The sequence below is a fragment of the Lichenostomus cassidix genome, chromosome 19, assembly GCF_008360975.1.
Source record: "Lichenostomus cassidix isolate B80296 chromosome 19, HeHo_3.0, whole genome shotgun sequence".
NCBI lineage: Eukaryota > Metazoa > Chordata > Aves > Passeriformes > Meliphagidae > Lichenostomus > Lichenostomus cassidix.
In genome coordinates, this window is record NC_139499.1 from 2114880 (window position 1) to 2133804 (window position 18925).

At 52.8% G+C, this 18925-nt stretch overlaps 1 long non-coding RNA gene across 1 annotated transcript; it reads left to right on the forward strand.

Moving 5' to 3' along the window:
* The first annotated feature begins 12675 nt into the window (after positions 1 to 12675).
* On the forward strand, positions 12676 to 17765 carry LOC146428928 (uncharacterized). Its single transcript, XR_014855741.1, has 4 exons — positions 12676 to 12799; positions 14248 to 14335; positions 14423 to 14468; positions 15238 to 17765. It is a non-coding gene; the product is annotated as an uncharacterized LOC146428928 (long non-coding RNA).
* The last annotated feature ends 1160 nt before the right edge of the window (positions 17766 to 18925 follow it).

The following is an 18925-nucleotide window of genomic DNA, read 5'->3' on the forward strand; positions in this document are numbered from 1 at the left end:
AGGGAAAAGCAAGTTTTTCAGGAATGGGATACACCAAGGGAGCTGTGCTGAGGTTGTTTCTCCTCAGTGCTCAGGGTGTCTGCAGTGGCTGGGATGAAATGGCCAAATTGCAGCCTTTCCCAGCCAAGGGGGCTCATTGTGTACTCACAACCCCCTGAGGAGGATAAACATTCCTGTTAACACAGAATTCTGGAATGCTTTGGGCTGAAGGGACCTTAAATCCCATCCAGTGCCACCCCTGCCATGGCAGGGACACCTTCCACTGTCCCAGGCTGCTCCAAGTCCTGTCCAGCCTGGCCTTGGACACTGCCAGGGATCCAGGGGCAGCCACAGCTTCTCTGGGCACCCTGTGCCAGGGCCTGCCCACCCTCACAGGGAACAATTCCTTCCCAATATCCCATCTATCCCTGCCCTCTGGCAGTGAGAAGCCATTCCCTGTGTCCTGTCCCTCCATCCCTTGTCCCCAGTCCCTCTCCAGCTCTCCTGGAGCCCCTTTAGGCACTGGCAGGAGCTCTGAGCTCTCCCTGGAGCTTCTCCTCTCCAGATGAACACCCCCAGCTCTCCCAGCCTGGCTCCAGAGCAGAGGTGCCCCAGCTCCTGGAGCATTTTCATGGTCTCCTCTGCATTCATTCCACCAGCTCCTGCTCTTTCCTTTGTTGTTTCTTTCTTTCCTCCAGGAGCTGAAGCCCAGGGAAGGAATATTTCCTCACCCAACCCCAAGCTGTCCTGGTGCAAATGGCATTTGGGAATGTCCCTGTGTGCCAAGTGCTCTGGCTGGGTCACCTTGTCCTTCCCCTGGCATCTCCACATTCCCCTGGCTTCTGCTGAGTCTGAAGCAGGAACTGTGGGATTTTGCTGATCTTTGATTTTGGGAGCTCTTTAGAGTGGGTTTGGAGCAGTGCAAGTTGTTTCAGACCTCTCTAATCAATACCTCAGTAGCTGAAAGAATTGCTTTAAAAGGCCTCGAGGGACAGAGCTTAGTCCATGTAAACATGGATATTGTCCTAAATTGATCCTCATTAATCCACTCGGACACCTCTGCTGGGCTTTGTGCTGAGGCAGTGGGGGCAGCAGGGACATTTGAACCTCACCAGGATGTTGGCAGGTGGCCAGGAAATGCACTCAGTATTTCCTTCCCCCCTTTTCCTTCCTTCTTCCCCTTCCCAGGGTTTTTCCTTGTGTTTGTGGCTCCCTGATTCCCACCCTCTGGGCACCACCACCTGTCCTCTGCTCTCTCCTTGCTGATCTTCAGTGTCTGTCACAGCAAGACCAGGCTGAGCCCACCCTCCAGCTGGGAATTCAGCTCTCATGGGCTGGAGAAGGTGCTGGCCACCCCTGGGCAGGGTGACTCCATGGGCATGGATGCTGTGAGTAGGGGGAAATCTTTCCCCTCAGCTCCTGAGGTGTGGGAGACCCTTTGAGTGAGGGGTTTGCATTTTCAGATCCTGCAGATCTCTGCCAATCCCCACTGGTTCTGGGATCCAAGCAGAGCTGAGCCTGTGGGCAGCAGCGCTCAGCCAAAAAGGTCCTGGGAGCAGGGAGGGGTGACAGCCTGAGGACAGGGAGGGGACAGAGAGGGACAGTGGGACAGAGGGACACAGTGGTGGTTGTTCAAGAAGAGCCCAGATCTGGGCTGGATTCCTGGAGGAAAGAACACTGACTGCAGGGAGATTTTACAGGGCCTGAAGGAGAGCTGGACAGGGACTGGGGACAAGGAATGGAGGGACAGGACACAGGGAATGGGTTCAGACTGATGGAAAGTAGGTTTAGATGGGATATTGGGAAGGAATTGTTCCCTGGGAGGGTGGGCAGGCCCTGGCACAGGGTACCCAGAGAAGCTGTGGCTGCCCCTGGATCTCTGGCAGTGTCCAAGGCCAGGCTGGACATTGGGGTTTGGAGCAGCCTGGGACAGTGGAAGGTGTCCCTGCCATGGCAGGGGTGGCACTGGATGGGCTTTAAGGTCCCTTCAGCCCAAAGCATTCCATGACTCCATGACAGCCCCTTCTGAGGGAATCTGGCAGGGATGAGGCCATGCTGGGGCAGAACCTTTTCCTATGGACAAGGCCTGTCCAGCTCCATGGGATTGCTTCAGCCCAGAGCTCCTGCAGGGCTGAGGCAGCTCCTCCATGGAGGGAAGCACTGCAGGGCCTAGGAAGGCTCAGTTTATCCTGCATCCTGAAGCAACAACCTGCTCTGATCCCAGGGGCCTAGCAGGAGCAACAGAATTTGGCTTTTTGGGGAACAAGGTGGGAATAAAGGGCACAAAAGGAATATTTTTTGCCCAAAGGTGCCTTCTCTTTGTGCTGTCATCAGAGAAAAGCCCAGCTACAGCAGGATTTGTGTGCTCTGGAATGTCCCAGAGCCTCTGGGGGTGTCCCCATCCTTTTTTCAGTGACCCCTGCTCACTTCAGACCTCCTGGGGCTTTTTCTCGCCGTGCCTTGGCCGTTTTCCAAAGCAGCAAAGGATGCAGGCAGTGATGAGCTCGGCGAGAGCAGCTCTGAGCTAAAAGCTGGGAGCTCGGCGCTGTTGTTGGTGTGATTCCAGCCCACACAAAGGGCTGTTCTCCCTGAAATCCCTCAGCCATGGCATGTCCAGGCCTGGCTCTGATAGCCCAGCCCGGGAAGGTTCCCACTTTGCACACAGATTACTGTCAGCAACACAATGGGAGTGCAGTGAGGCTGCTCTGCAATCAGCCCTGACTGCCACAGCCCCACGCAGGGGGGGCAGCTCCTGTACCACTAGATGTCAGGAACTGGTTGTTTTCCTCATTTCAGAACATGCTTTCAGCTGCTCCATCACTTGATGAAGGCAGTCACGTTGATAATCCCTGAATAAACTCATCCCTTTTGGATTTTGGGCATTTTTCTCCCCCCGAAGTCATGCTTAACTTCACGCTTTTTTCCCCACCTCACACACACGTGCCAGCACATTCTTGCTGCCATGCTGCAAATGCCACACTGTGGCACGTCTGCTGCAGGCTCTGAGCTCTTTTGGGCTTGGATTTGCATTTTTTAACTTTCCACTGCTCCAGCATCTTCCCTGAAAGTGCTGCTGACATTCCTGTGCTGTTGCTGAGCAGAAAACGTGGTGAGGTTTGGCTTTGCTTAGTTAGGCTCAGCTCAGAGCCTGTTGTGTGTCCACTCTGTGCTGAGGCTGGGAAGGGAAAACCAAACCCAACCCAACCCAGCCCTCCCAGAGGAGGCTGCATTTGGTCAAGAGGTGGGGAATCCTAACAGGGCACTGGAAAGTGGCCCAGCAAAGCCCTCTGCTCTGGGAATGTTCACCTGGAGAGGAGAAGGATCCAGGGAGAGCTCAGAGCTTCTGCCAGTACCTAAAGGGGCTCCAGGAGAGCTGGAGAGGGACTGGGGACAAGATGGAGGGACAGGACACAGGGAATGGCTTCAAACTGCCAGAGGGCAGGGAGAGATGGGATATTGTGAAGGAATTCCTCCCTGTGAGGGTGGGCAGGCCCTGGCACAAGGTGCCCAGAGAAGCTGTGGCTGCCCCTGGATCCCTTGAAGTGTCCAAGGCCAGGCTGGACAGGGCTTGGAGCAGCCTGGGACAGTGGAAGGTGTCCCTGCCATGGCTGGGGTGGCACTGGATAGGATTCAAGGTCCCTCCAATCCAAAGCATTCCATGATTCTCTAAGTGTCCCAGCTCTTCTGGAGCTGGAGGAGCTGTGCTGACCAAGTGGGACAAACCATCAATTCCCACACTTCATCCTGAATTCCTCCAAGGACAGACACTGTCAAACCCCTTCTCTGAGCTGGGCAGCCCTGGCAGCCTAAGGGACACACAAGACTCCACCTGTGTGCTACCAGATCTCTGGATCTTCTCCAGGAGATCTCCAGATCCCTGCTGGGAAAGCACAGGAAGTGGGTGAGGTGAGCTTTGCTTTGGGAGGTGTTAGCACAGAATTCAGCCCTGTGAGAGATCAGACATTCCTGAAGACCCAATTAAGGATCCACCACAAGTGCTGAGCTAAAAAAAATAAGGGCTAAGAAACCTCCTCCTTCCCTTTCATCTGTGGTGCTTCCTTAGAGCTGTTTTATTTCCCTGAGGAAAAAGAACTGGAGAAAATAACAGGAGGAACAGAAAAGGCAAATGAAGTCGTGCTGCTTGTTCAGAGCAAACAGGCTGCAAGGATCTGAAATGCAGCCTTGGTGCTTCCAAAATCCCCAGCCTGCAGCCCAGAGCACTGGGAAGCTCTTGGGAATGTCTGACAGGCTGGAGAGCAGCTTTGCTCTCCTCACCATCCCTGTCAGGGGTGAGGCCTCTCCAGGCTTTCTGATGTTCCCAGATGTTGCTGCAGGTGGGAAGAACACAGAAAGTGCCCAGATCACACTGTCATTGCCTCACAAAATCCTGGAGTCAGTAAGGCTGGAAAAGACCTCAGACTCCATGGGGTCCAGCAGTGAAGGCAGCACTGCCAAGGCCACCTCCAGTCCATGTCCCTCAGTGCTCCTGGCCTCAGTGTGGCACAGAGCAGGTGGAAATCAGCTGCAGGCAGAGGGATTTGCATCCTGCAGCAGCTCCATGGGCTGAGCTTTCCCTGAGCTCTCCCCAGCTCCCTGGGCTGGTTTGGGGTTCTGGGGACAGCCTGGCCACACATGGGGGCTTTAGTTTTGGAGTGTTAATGAAGAAGGAATTGTCATTTTAGGGAGTCAATTCTGAAATGGATGAAGATGAATGAATTGAGGAGCTGAAGGTTGCTCTGGATGTTGCTGCAATGTTTCTGTGGATGGATGTGGAATGGAGGGAAGGAAATGTCCCCAGTAAAGCCCAGAGTGACCTTCAGGAGATGTGGGGCAGGGCTGTTGGTGTGAGCTGGCTGCTGAGTTCATTACCAACCTCATTCTGGGACCAGCTGAAGGAAACAGGACTCGTTTTCATGGATGGGATGGATTTCTTGGAGTTCATTTCCAAAGATAAACACAATTATCAGAACTGCTCATTACCCATGAATTGCCTCCATGCAGTGTGGTTCCCTGGGATGGAAGATCTGCTCTGTCAGAAGTTTAAGAAATATCAAAATAAACCAAACAAGCCCACAAACTCTGGGAACAACAAGGGAAGCAAACCTGCCATAATTAGGTCCCAAGGGATGCTTATTCCCAGCTCGATGGTGAAATTAAGTCAATACAATGGAATGGTTAAATATTGACTGAGCTGTAATATTTAATCAAGGAGGATTCATACTGCTCCTCTTTCAAAAGAGCTTGAGCTGCTTGTTTTATTGGCTTTTTAATCAATGCTTTAATTATATCGGTGCTCTAATTTCATAATAAGCTTACATTAATTAAGGCAGCTCTTCTATATGCAGAGAGTAATAGGAAAACCAAACCAAACCAAACCAAATAAGAGGAATGTGCTGTTCTCCTGCTCCAGAAGAGATGGAGACTCTACTGTTTACTTTCATTCACTTCTCCAAAGGGAAACAACACCAGGAATTTGTGGGATTCAGAGTGACCAGAAATTCTTTATTCTCTGCTTAGGCCAGCTCTGACTCTGATTCACTGAAAGATTTGTGGAAATAAGAACTTGGGCCAATAGGGTTTGCACAGACTATGGGTCAGATTTCAGGGGAAAAAAGTGTTTGGATAGAATGGAAGATAAATGGGGATCCCCTCTGAAATGGACCTCAGCATCTTCTGGTGGATGTCAGCTCTGCCAGAGGGATGAGGGGGAGTGGAAAGGATTGAGCTCTTTGTTAAACGGAGAAGTTTCTCCTGCTGCTTGGGACACTCAGAGATCCACACAGGCTGAGGAGGATTGTTACATTTTCCCAGCATTTTTTCCTTCAGATGGTGAGAAGTGGATGGGTGCAGTTTGGATGCTTCACCTGAGTTTGTTATCCTGGATCAGTGCAAGGCACTGCTTGGGTGAGCAGCTCATTAAACTGCTGATTAACACTGCTGATTAACACTGCCACTGTCAAAAACCAGTGACTCCTCCTGTGTAACCATGGTTAGGATAACAACCTGGGAGTCAAGGTGTTTGGTGCTGTGATTGGAATAAATCAGGGAATGTGTCCTTTCTTTGCCCATCCACCTCGGTGACACTGGGGACAGCTCAGGTGACAGTCTGCCAGGTGCTCCTGGCTGGAGCTCCTCGTGCAGCCTCATTCCTGCTGCAAACACCAGTGGAAAAGCAAAGCCTCATGCTGTTTTTCCAGAGGCAGCAGGCAGGCAGATCCCCAGAGCTGAGCAGTGGCTCGGGAAGGCAGCGGAGTGCTCCTGGTTTGGATTAGCACAGAGTGGGAGCAGCCAGCCCTGCTCCTGAGCCTACCTCGGCGTGCCAGGGAAGGAGCGAGTTCCCCGGGATACAGAGAGCAGCTTTGTCCCAGCCAGAGGCACTCAAACCTTGTGGTGAGATCATGTCTTGGACCAGAGCGTGTTTGGAATGCCAGGAGGGTGCTGCTATCCCAGGATTTCTCTGCCATGCAACCAGACCTTCACAAAGCTGGACCCTTTGGATACAAAGGACTTTCATTGATGAGGTCACTGTGGCTGGAAGGGTTTTTACATCCCCAGGGTCATGGTGACTTGAATGATGCATTATTTCACACTTAGACATGATGCAGTCAGAAGGGGATTTGTGTAGCCAATGAGATAAGGTGTCCCAAAAGCATTGGAAAATATCTGTGACTGTATAAATAAGTTAGTGGGAGCTGGAAAAGGATGTGTTGAGCAGGCAGCTTTTTGGAGCTGCCCTCAGCTGATGTTGCCACATCTGGTGATTGTCATCTTCTATCAGTGTGAGGAGGCTGTGAGCTGTAAAGGGAGACAGTTTGCCTTGTGAGGATGCTTCACTGATTTTATTAACCCTGGTTCTTAGCTCTACCTGCTGCTGGAAGCTCAGCTCAGCCAGGGATGTTCTCCAGCAATTCCATCACGAGTCTTCCCAGTCAAATCCAGTGAAAGGGGTAAGAATATAAGCAGCACTGAGCTCCCTCTGCAAGCGTGTCAAAGATGTCTCTATCAGTTATTGTGAGGGCATCAGGTTGTCAGTGTCTCCTAAGCTAAGTTTGAAAAGAATTAAATATTAATACTCCTTTGGAAGGGTGGCATTGGTGGAATTGCAACAATAATGGAAACAGTGAAGGGATTTCTGCTGCTCCCTGGTGTGGGGTTTCTGCCCAGCACTCATGGGACAGCAGGAGCTGCTGGGGCCCTTCAGAGCTGCCCCTGCTGGGACACATCCCCAGGATGGCACAGGGGCCAGAGCACAGCCAGCTCTGCTGAGCAAAAGCCATCATGCCCACCCTTCTGCCTGGACAGAGCCTTCAGGGACTCCCTTCAGCCCTTGTCAAAAGCAAAGCGGGGAGCAGGGCCCATGGTGGAGATCCCCTCGTGTGAGATTGCTTTTCAGAAACCACATCACGGTCTCTGTCCTCGTGGGCATCTTCTTCACTGCTGTCAGAGGTTGGGGGGCATTGGAATTTTTCCTCCATCCCTGTTACTAAGCAACAAATATCTGGGTGATTAGAGCCATCAATTCTTTTGTAAGAGACAAAAGGGTGTGCTGGGCGGGGCAGGGGAAGGAAGGAGCTGTCCGTTGGAGACTGGCACTCGTTCAGTCGGACACTGGCAAGAAAGGGACTGCTCTTGGCTTCTGGCTGCGACCGCAGGAGACCCAACTGTGCTCTGTCTTCTCCTCCTGGCAGGGTGAGCTTTGATTCAATTTCTTTCCCACAGGAAGTGCACGTTTTCCCAGCTGTGTTTCTCGCAGCAGCTGCCAGGGAGTCCGGCTGTCCCTGCTGCCCACCCCGCTTCCGCTGCACGAGACCGTGGCATCTGCTGTGACTGCAGAAATCCTTGCTACCTCGGTAGCTAGCTGGGGAGAGCCAGCTCCTGCCCCTGCCGCCCTGCTTTTTGCCACTCTGAGCTGCCTGGCTGCTGTACTCTTCAGCCTGCCTACCATTACCAGCTGCCTGAGGCTGACCTGACCCTGCGCCACAGCGCCACCTGCAGCCGCTCGGGAGTCATCGCACCTGCCCTGCCCGGCCGGGAGCTCAACAGCGCCCCTGCTGCTTGCAACCGTGATTACACCACACGGGAAAAGGCTTGGCAGCTCAAAAGTCATCTGCTATTGGTTTCTGATTCTAGTTGTGGTTGCTATTATTGTTATTGCTTGTTTATAGATACTAGTAAAGAACTGATATTCCTTTTCCCATACCTTTGCCTGAAAGCCCTTGATTTCAAAATTAAAATAATTCGGAGGGAGGGGAGAATCACATTCTCTGTTCTAAGGGAGGGTTCAACCTCTCTTAGCAGACACCTGTCTTTCAAACCAAGACAACTGCCTTCCTCCCCCTGCTCTCAGCACTCCTGCTCCAGTCCCAGGTCTCTGCTGGACTGTCCCTGCTGACGTCCTGGCAGCTCCTTTTCTGGAGGCACCAGCAGAGGCCAAAAAGCAAGACAAGGACCAAAGGAAGAGCCCAGCTCTGCCAGAGCTGCAGGACAAGACGGGATTTGGCTCCTCAGGACACACAGGGCTCAGCCAGGCTCGTCTGCTCCACGTGTGCACAGCTGTGGGGAGGAGCAAATGACCCCAGTGCCCCAAGGCAGGAGCACAGAGAGTGGGGGAGCCTTGGGGGAACAAGCAGTGGAACCAGAGCCCAGCAGAGCATCAGCTCCAGTGCCAAATGATCCCAAACTGCAGGACAGCCTAGCAGCCAGGAGCCTCTGTGTGATCCTTGCTTGGACAGTGCTGGAGCCAGCAACAGCAGCATTTAGTGGGAACTACAGACAAAACTATCAACTGAACTATCCATGGAACTATCAACTGAACTATCCATGGAACTATCAACAGAGCTATCCACTGAACTATCCATGGAACTACCAACTGAACTGTCCACAGAACTATCCACGGAACTATCAACAGAACTATGGACTGAACAATCCACAGAACAGTCCACAGAACTATCAACTGAACTATCAACTGTACTCTCAATGGAACTGTCCACAGAACTATCAACAGAACCATCTCCAGAGCCCAGCTCCCAGAAGGGGAGGGCAGGCAGCATATAGGGGAAATTGGAGTCTCTGTTCCAGGCTCCTGTCGTGGTTTGAGCCTGGTCAGATGCCAAGCACTCTCCAAAGCCATTCACTCACTGTCCCCTGCTGCAGCTGGACAGAGGAGAGAAAATTTCATGAAGGGTTTATGAGTTAAGGACCAGGTGAAAACACTCTGAGGGCAAAACAGGCTCAGCTTAGAGGTACAAAGTGAGTTTATTACTAACAAAATCAGAGCAGGATATGAGAAGTAAAATAAACCCTTAAAACCACCTTTTTTTTTCCCCCAACCTCTCCCTTCGTCCCACTGACAGTGTGGGGAGACAGGACAGATTGAAAGGCATCTGGGAAGAGTGAGAGGTACAGCAGGCACACTGGCCATGGGCAGGAAGGAGGTTCAAGTATCCCTGCATCATATTCCAGCAGCTTGGTAGCACTGAAATACCCACAGATGGATACCCCAGCTGTGGAGATGGCATCCTCCTGGCTCTGAATGGAGAAGAAACTCTGGGTACTCCCTCCCCCTATGAGGCAGCAGCCCAGCTTTTCAGTGCAACCCAGATTTTCAGTGCAGCCCAGATTTTTGGGACAGCCCAAGAGATCACTCCTCTCCTACCCCAGTCAGAGGGAAGGGAAGCCCCAAGCACAGGCCAAGAAACCAATGCTGGTTCTTTCAGCATGAGCAGGGAGGACAGGAGGGAGTGGAACTGTGAATCCACCTCAAAGCTGAAGCTGTGCAAGTGACCTGAGAGGGAAGAGGATGTTAAGGAGGCCAAGAAGACTCTCAGTGTAGCTGCCACAGAGAGACAAGAAGGTGATCAGGCCTCTCCCAGATTTAAAAGAACTAAAATAATTTCCTACAGCTCTGGTGAGGGAACTTCTGACATTGCAAAGTTCAGACACTGACTGCTCTGAGCAGCAGCAGGAAGAGAGGGTCTCTGCCTTCAGCCAGGAGGAGGAAAGGGATGCCCAGGCACACTGGGCTGTGTGGATCCCACAGCCTGGCACAGCAGAGCCACACAAGTGTAAAGCTTTAGTAGACACCAGAGCACAGTGTACACTGATGCCATCGAGGCACAGGAGTGCAGAACCTACCTGGATGTCTGCAGTGACAGAGAGATGCCAGGAGCTGTCTGTGCTAGAGGCTGAGGTGAGTTTAACAGGGGACAGGTGGCAAAAGCTCCCCGATGTGACAGGCCCAGAGGCTTCCTGTGTCCCTGGCACTGACTGCCTCAGAAGAGGGCACTTCAAGGACCCAGAAGGGTATCAATGGCCTTTGGTGTAACTACAGTGAATACAGAGAAGATCACACAGTTCTTCACTCTGCCAGGCCTCTCAGGAGATCCCTTCATTGCAGGATTGCTGCAGGTTGAAAACCAATTGCCACGAGGACAGCTCAGCTCTGTGTGTGAAGATCTTTCAGTGTCAGCAGCCTCATGATCTGGTGCTGGAGGAGCTGGAATTCACTCATGGCCCTCATTCGCTCATGAGCAGCTGGATCCTCAGCCAGGTGCTGGAACAGTTTGGGAGCATCAGCTCTTTGGGCATCCCAGGGCAGGCTGATCTTGGCAGGATCCCTGTGGTTGCCCAGCATGAGGTGATTGAGGTATCTCTTGTCCAGGGCATGGTGCAGGTGCCCCATGACGTCTTGCAGGCACCACAGGAAATGCCACCTGTGCCAGTAGTCTGGGGGCACAGTGGTCAGCAGGTACAGCAGGATGGTCAGCAGGTGTTGCATGATGGTCAGCAGGTGTTGCATGATGGTCAGCAGGTGCAGCAGGATGGTCAGCAGGTGCAGCACAGTGGTCAGCAGGTACAGCAGGATGGTCAGCAGGTACAGCACAGTGGTCAGCAGGTGTAGCACAGTGGTCAGCAGGTGCAGCATGATGGTCAGCAGGTGCAGCAGGATGGTCAGCAGGTACAGAAGGATGGTCAGCAGGTGCAGCATGATGGTCAGCAGGTGCAGCACGATGGTCTCCAGGACGTGACCATGTGTCCCCCAGGACGTGGCCAGGAGCTGCAGGCACCGCAGGGTGTCACTGTCCCTCGTGCACACCAGGCCACGTGCCACAGGAATTTGGCCTTGGCCACCACATAGCAGTGTGTCCAGGCTGTGCCCAGGCCAAAGAGAGGCACTGCAGGCTGGGTGCTCAGGAAGATGTCCGAGAGGCCTCGCTGTACCACCAGCAGCAGCTCCAGCACGAGGCTCTCCCTGGCCCTGCTCAGCTGGAATCTGCAGGAGTGTCTGGAGGGCACCACTAGTGGCACTGAGGCAGCCATGCCCAGGCTGAGCTCTGCCACCTGTGGAAGCAGCAGGAGGTTTTGTGCATGCCCTGGGAGGAGGCAGTGCTCAGGGTGTGCAGCAGGCTGAGCTCCTGGGCCCTGCAGCTGCTCCTGGGAGCCGTGCAGGAAGCACAGCATGGCCTGGGGCTGCCCTGAGCAGCTGCACTGGAGCCCCATGAGGATGCAGCAGCTCCTCCCAGGCAGTGGCCCTGAGGTGTCCCACTCCAGATGGAAGGTGTGTCCCGGGGGACATCCAGGGGCACCAGCACGGTGTACACCAGGCCCTGGGCACGGGGACTCCAGCCCTCAGAGGTGCTGCCCACCCCGATGGCACTGGGGCAGTGGCTGGGAGCTGTCACACAGGACAGGGCTGAAGGCCATGCTGGAGCTGTCACACAGGATGGGGCTGAAGGAAGGCCATGCTGAAGCTGTCACACAGGATGGGGCTGAAGGAAGGCCATGCTGAAGCTGTCACACAGGATGGGGCTGAAGGAAGGCCATGCTGAAGCTGTCACACAGGATGGGGCTGAAGGAAGGCCATGCTGGAGCTGTCACACAGGATGGGGCTGAAGGCCATGCTGAAGCTGTCCAGCAGGTCGGTCACAATGGCAGAGACTCAGCCCAGCCCCAGAACAGGTCACCAAGAAACTCCTCTAAAAACCATCCCTGTTCATTGAAAGCATCATCCCCTTCTTCATCCTCTGAGCTGCTGTCAGAGCTCTCCCCAAATCTGCTGCCCCTCTCTGCCTCTCGGCTTCTTTTCCTGAGGTGAAAGCACAGCCCCAGCACAAGGAGCAGGGCTCCAGCAGCAGCCCAGACCATCCCCTGTGGCAGAGCAGCTCCCCAGGCCCCGAATCTCTGTCCCAGGGGTTCCTGCTCCAGCTCCTGCCGCAGCTGAGCCATCTGCTGGGTCAGGAATTGCTCCCACTGCCTCATCTGCTCACAGGTGACCTCACCCAGCACATCCCCGACCGGCTGCAGGAGCTGGAGGAGGCCTTGCACACACCAGAGCAGGAGAGCTGTGAGCATGGCCTGTGGGATGAGCAACAGAGGGGTTGGGTGGGGCTGGGATGGAGGGAGCTGGCGCTGGGGGAGCAGGGATGTGGGGCAGGGATGAGGGGCCAGAGAGCTCGCAGGGGACACGGCTGGTACCACTGCCCCAGCACAGCCACAGGCCCTGTCCCAGGTGCCTGGGGACAAGGGGAGAGCCCAGGTGTGCACTCACTGCTTGCCCAGGCTGCACAGGGACAGTGGGACCTGCTGGGGCCCTGCAGAGCTGCCCCCATTGTGACACGTCCCCAGGATGGCACAGTGGCCAGGGCACATCACAGGCTGCTGGCTGAGAGGACCTTGATTCCAAAGAGTCATTGCCCAGGGCTGATGGCCAGGTGAGTGTGGTGGTTCCCTCATGGGTAGCTCCCAGTGCCAGCAGACCAATGTCCCCTGAGTGTCCAGCGTGGCCAGGTGTGCAGTGCCAAGGCCCTGGGCAGGCTCTGGGGTGAGCAGAATCTTCACTGATTCCCTGGTGGACACTCAGAGTCTCCTGTGTGGACACAGACACATGCCAGAGGTGTCACTTGCTTGGTTCTGCCCAGTCAGAGCTTCCACAGCCCCTCTGGAATGCCCAGCACAGCCTGGGAGTGCACTGGGAGGAGCAGGGGAAAATCCTCTGTGTATCCATGGTGGTGTTCAGCAGTTCTGCACGGGGAGGCCCCTGAGAGGGGACACAGAGAGGGGACACTGAGAGGGGACAGTTCCCCTGTCCTTCCTGAGTCCCACCCTGCTTTTGCCCGTGCTAGAGGTCAGCTGGATGCCCCGCTGCTCAAGGGTAGATCCCTGCTGCTGGAAGCCCAAACCTTCAGCACCACCTGCCCAGCCAGACATTCAGCTGTCGAGTTCACCTGCTCCTTCCCAAAGCCTGTGCCCCTGGTGCTTCCAGCTCCTGTCACTTTGGATGGCTCAGATTCTCCCTGTCCCAGCACCAGCAGCCCCTGTGGCACACAGCAGGGACAATGACCTTCACATCATCTCAGTGCCAACCCACATGGAAGCCCCTGCTGGGCACCAAATGCTCTGGAGAAATCACCTGCATGGCAACCAGGAGCTGTAGTTGCTCTAGGAGAGAATCCCCAAGTGCTGATCCCAAGGGGATTTTTGGGGCCCTGGTTCTGACAGGGGTGGAGGTGCCTCAGTTTTGCTTTTTGCCTTTGCTCTGCTCTGCTCAGAGGTTCTGCTGTAGTTCAGCCAGGCTGTCAGAAGAGATGATGTTTAACTCAGCTGCCGGAGGTTCTTTTCGATTCCTTGACCGCCTGAAATGGTTTTATCTTCTCCAGCTTCTCCATAAAGGAGTCTTTATTCATGGACGTTGACTCTGATTTGTTTGAAAATGCTGCAATAATTGCAATTATGAACTGAACTCCAGCTTCCTGCCTGACATATCCTGAATGCTTCAAGTCATTTATCACAGCAGCACTGAAACTGCTTTCCCAAGAAATGCCAATACTTCATAGCACCCCTGATGTACCACATCTTTCTCTGAGCACAAATCCATGTGCTGCACCTTTTTTTCAGATTTATCACAGTCTTGTCCCTCTCATTTCTTCCCTTTCTGCCCTCTTGAACTGATGCTTGGTTTTTCTCCTTATAGGGCACAATAATTTTTAAATACTTGTAAGGTTAATTTCTCCAAGAGGGAGTGAACTTTGTGATCGCTCTCCATGTGAACAGGACAGGAGTTAATTGATTTTAAAAATCCTCTCTGAAATTGAGCTTAAGAAATAATAAATATTCCAAGCAGAATGTTGTAGATCTTCAGGATTAAAGTGTGGGTCATGCACTTTCAAACAAATTTAATTTTGGCAGGTCTGTGTTGACAGGTCCTAAGCTGGAGCCTGTTCTTTATACTCGGAGATTTCTTTCCCTGTAAGAATCAATTCCCATTTTCAGTATTTTTCAGGCTTTTAGGTCCTCTCCGGTTCAAAGTGAGAGAAGACACTAAAATTGGCAGCAGCACAGTGGGAGCTCTCACAATGTGGTAGGAAACAACATCCCCTCTCCCTCAGAGCCCAGAGCTGTGGTCACTGGGTTCTTCACGCATCTTCCTGGGTCCGTCTGTTCACAGCATCGCCAGGCTCCTGCTTGTGCTCAGAAAGGCTCTCTTGGAAATAGTGAGAAAAACTGATATATCTTGGGGTCTGGGATAATGCTGTATGCTGATATCCTGATCAGGAAGTACCTTGGGGGGTGTGATTGCCACCCCTGACCGTTTAATTCAAGGAACCAGTTGTCCCTTCCCAGAGCAAGGCTTGGTTTCAGCCCAAGGTCAGCAGCTCCATCCTGGATGAGGTAAAGAAATCCACAGGTTTTCCACACACCTCCCACGTGCAGGATGCTCAGAGTGTCCCATTCCTCCTGCCCCAGGGGGTCCCTGCTGCTCCCCAGGCACAGACTGTGACAGGAACACAGCTCAGGGGGCTCTGGGTCACAGCTCAGATTTAGAAAGGAGGCTCTGTCCCCTCACAGAGTGGGGAGAAGATGAGGAAATCTCTCTCTAATAAGAGCTGGGATGCTTGGAGCATTCATCACTCGTGATCTGTCTGGTAACTCCATGGCAAGGGCTTGTGGAGCCCTCAGGGCACTGCCAGGAACCTGAGCAAGCATTTCTGTCCCAAAGGGTGCTCAGGCACTGGGACAGGCTGATCACCTGATCTTCTCACAGAGGTGCTTGATGCCCCAAGCTGGTCAGTGTTTAAGAAGAGTTTGAAAATTGTCCCTTGAAAATCTGCTTTAATTTTTGGTCAGCCCTGAAGTGGTCAGAGCTGGACTAGGGGATCATTGCAGGTCACATCCAAACTATTCTATTCTATTCTATTCTATTCTATTCTATTCTATTCTATTCTATTCTATTCCATTCCATTCTATTCCATCTCATTCCAGGCACTGGGAGAAGTCAAGTGCAACGGAGATGAGCAGCAGGAACTGGAATGTGGCAAACAGGGAACTCTGTCCTTCCCCCACAAGCAACTTGAGGCTGATGAACTCCTTGTTCATTCTCTGTCTGAAACCACCTCTCTGAAAGCTGAATTTGGATAATCTGCAGATGCCAAAGGTGCTGCTGCTGCCCTGGAAGCTCTGCAGGAGTGTGGGACACGCCAGGGCAGGACGAGCTCCCCAAAGCCCAGTGGGAAGGATGCTCTTGCTATTCCATTCACATTTCTCACTGAACATGCAGATGAGTTTAATTTCTATTTAATCAGCCTCTGCAAACAGCAATCACTTGAGAGTTTTCCTGCCTCACATGCAGTGATTACCCTTCTTATGCCAGCACTGCTCGTACCAGCCTGGAGGCTCTCAGCCCCTCCAGGTGACATCTTTCACTTCAGGATGTTCTGCTGCTTTGCAGTGAAACACTCTGGGAGCTGCAGCTTGTTGGATCTGGAGCTGGCTGGTGACACTGTGTTCTCCTTAGGGCTGAGGTGCCTCTGGGATCCCAGCTTTCCCCCCGGGGCAGTGCAGGAGTGGAGACATCGCTGGAGCCTTGTCCATGTCACCCCTGACTGCAGAGTGACCCCCAGTGCTGGGTGTTTGCAGTGTTTGTGTCCTTAGCCTGCAATTGCTGTGTGTGAAATTCAGCATGGCAAAAATCAGCTGCTGCTGTCCCAGATGGGATGGCAGGACAGGGGGAATGGCTTCCCACTGCCAGAGGGCAGGGAGAGATGGGATATTGGGCAGGAATTGTTCCCTGTGAGGGTGGGCAGGCCCTGGCACAGGGTGCCCAGAGAAGCTGTGGCTGCCCCTGGATCCCTGGAAGTGTCCAAGGCCAGGTTGGACAGGACTTGGAGCAGCCTGGGACAGTGGAAGGTGTCCCTGCCATGGCAGGGGTGGCACTGGGTGGGCTTTAAGGTCCCTTCCAACCCAAACCATTCTGGGATTCTACAATCTTTTATGTCTCAAAACCAGTCATGTGAGGCCAATTCCTGCACCTGCAGGGGATTTATCCAAAGTCTCCAGTGCTGAAACACCTTCCTGGCAGGTCCAGCTGGATGCCTTCAGAAGGACAGAGGCTGAGAACTGATGGGCTGAAGGCAGAGACTTGAATTTTTTATGAAACTCCTGATAGAGAGAAAAAAGAGCTTTTCACAACTTCAGCTGTACAACTTCACAACTCCCAGAGTTGTGTCTATAATTTTAGCTCAGACCTAGAGGCACTCCAGCACCAACAGGCATTTAAGGGATGATATTTTTCTCATCCTATGGGTGGGGGACACTGCTGTGTGACAAGTTCTGTACTCCTGTTTCTGAGCACTCCCAGGATGCTGAAAATTGGCTTTCCCAGACCACCAGCATCCTGCTACAGGTTGTGGACCATGTGCTGACACTTGCATTTATTGCCTGCCTGCAGTGACACTCCTGTGATTATCTCAGCCTCCTGTCACTGCATGGGCAGTTATTTTTGACAGCTTATTGCAAAGGGTCATTATGGGCAGGTGGAAATCTGGGCAGTAATTAAGGTTAAAAGAGATTTATTGCAGTGTGCCAGGCGTGGCACTTGGCATCCTCAGCCTGACACTGCCACTTCCAGAGGATTTATCATCTTCCCTTTCGGGCAGGTGATGGTGGAGCAGGGCCTTTGTGCCTGGGAATGGTATTATAGTAAAATAACATGTCTTTCAGCCATTCCTTACTGTTCTGTGCCCAAATTCCTGTATCCCTGGCAGTTCCTGCATTGTATCTCCTCTTTTCTTCCCCCTTTTCCCCCCCAAACCTCCCCCAGCCTCAGCAGCTGGCTGAAAGCTGGAATGAACTCATCCCAGCTCCTGCACAGCCAGCCTTGTTTCTGAGGGAAGACCAAGGATGGAAATTTCTGCTTCAGAAAGCTGCAAAAAAGTAGAAGTCAGGGGACTGATGTGCAGCATTCAGCGAGCCTGGTGCTACAGCAGAGATCAACATCTGCTGTAATTACTTTCTTTAGAACTTCACAATTGTCCCGATAATTTTGGTAGGAAGAAGAACAAATGGAAAAAGATCCGGAAGATACTCTTGGTGAATTTTTTAATTAAAATGTTTTTGATTTGTTGAGGAACTCTGAAAGAAGCAATTAAAACAAGATGATATTGGTCTATACTTACAAGAGAGAGCCTTGCCAGGATTAACTGGCTCGGCCCAAATAAATTACTGCCTCTGGATTTGCATTAGCAAATACTTCCTCTAGATGTTAATCAGGAAAGAGGGAGAATGGAGTGGGTGAGATCATAGCAACCAAAGCAGCCTGCAGGGTCACAGAATCCCAGCATGGTTTGGGTTGGAAGGGACTTTAAAGCTTGTCTTGTTCCACCCTGCCATGGCAGGGACACCTTCCACTGTCCCAGGTTGCTCCAAGCCCTGTCCAGCCTGGCCTTGGACACTGCCAGGGATCCAGGGGCAGCCACAGCTTCTCTGGGCACCCTGTGCCAGAGCCTGCCCACCCTCACAGGGAACAATTCCTCCCTCCTTGTCCTGTCAGTCCATGTCTTTGTCCAAAGTCTCTCTCCATCTTTCCTGTAGCTCCTTCAGGCACTGCAAGGCCACAATTCCATCACCCCAAAGCTTCTCCTCTCCAGCTGAACAATCCCAGCTCTCCCAGCCTTCCCTCCCAGCAGAGCTGCTCCATCCCTCTGCTCATCCTGGAGCTCCTCTGCACTCCTCCAGCAGCTCCTTGCTGTGCTGAGCCCAGGGCTGGGGCAGCTCTGCAGGTGAGCTCTCACCTGAGCACAGAGCACAACCCCAATCCCAATCCCAATCCCAACCCCAATCCCTTTCCTGCTGCCCACACTGGGGATCAGCCCAGGGCTGGGGGAGTCTCTGGGTCAGCCTGGACCTGCCCGGGGGAAATTTTGGGGTCAAACCAAAGCACTGCTGCAGGTTTGAGCTTGGGGAGCCCAGCCATGGCCAGAGGTTTGAGGTGGGGCTGTGCCTGAATTTCACTCAGGCTAAGGAAAGGTTTTTTTTTTCCTTCAAGACTTGTATTTCAGTAATTCAATTCCAGGCCTTGGCCAGACTCCATTTAAACAAAGCAAGGAGCCAGGGTGTGAAAAGCTGGGCTGTGTGATGACCTAATCCAAATCCCACCAAGTCTGGGAATGTTTCCACTGGCTCGCTGGGAGCTGGATTAGAGCTGCACCAGTGCTCCTGCCTATTGCTCCCACAGCAGCAGCACCCCAAAAACCCTGCTGGGGCCCAGCTGAAGGGTGGGGCTTTGGGGTGCTGTTTTCACCTGCATTTCTCCATTAACGGAGAGTGTTAATTAACCATTCAATCCTCTATTTATAGAAAGTATCAAATTAGACGTTCAATTCTCTATTTATGGAGAGTATTAAATTAACCATTAAATTCTCCATTAACATAGAGTGTTAAAATGAGAAAGGAGCTAAACAGGCTTTGGTAGGTCTGGATCAAAGGTGTTTGTGGGAACTTTCTGGAGGGATAAATCAGTTTGCTCTCAGGGCAGATGTGGGGTGTTTTTCTCTTTTAAAGCTGCTTTTCTCCTGCAGTCAGGGATGATTTCCTGTGGTATCACCCTGTGCTGTGCTCATCTTTCCAAGGGTTGGTGGGCAGAGGATCTGCAATGGCAGTGACAGCAGCAAAC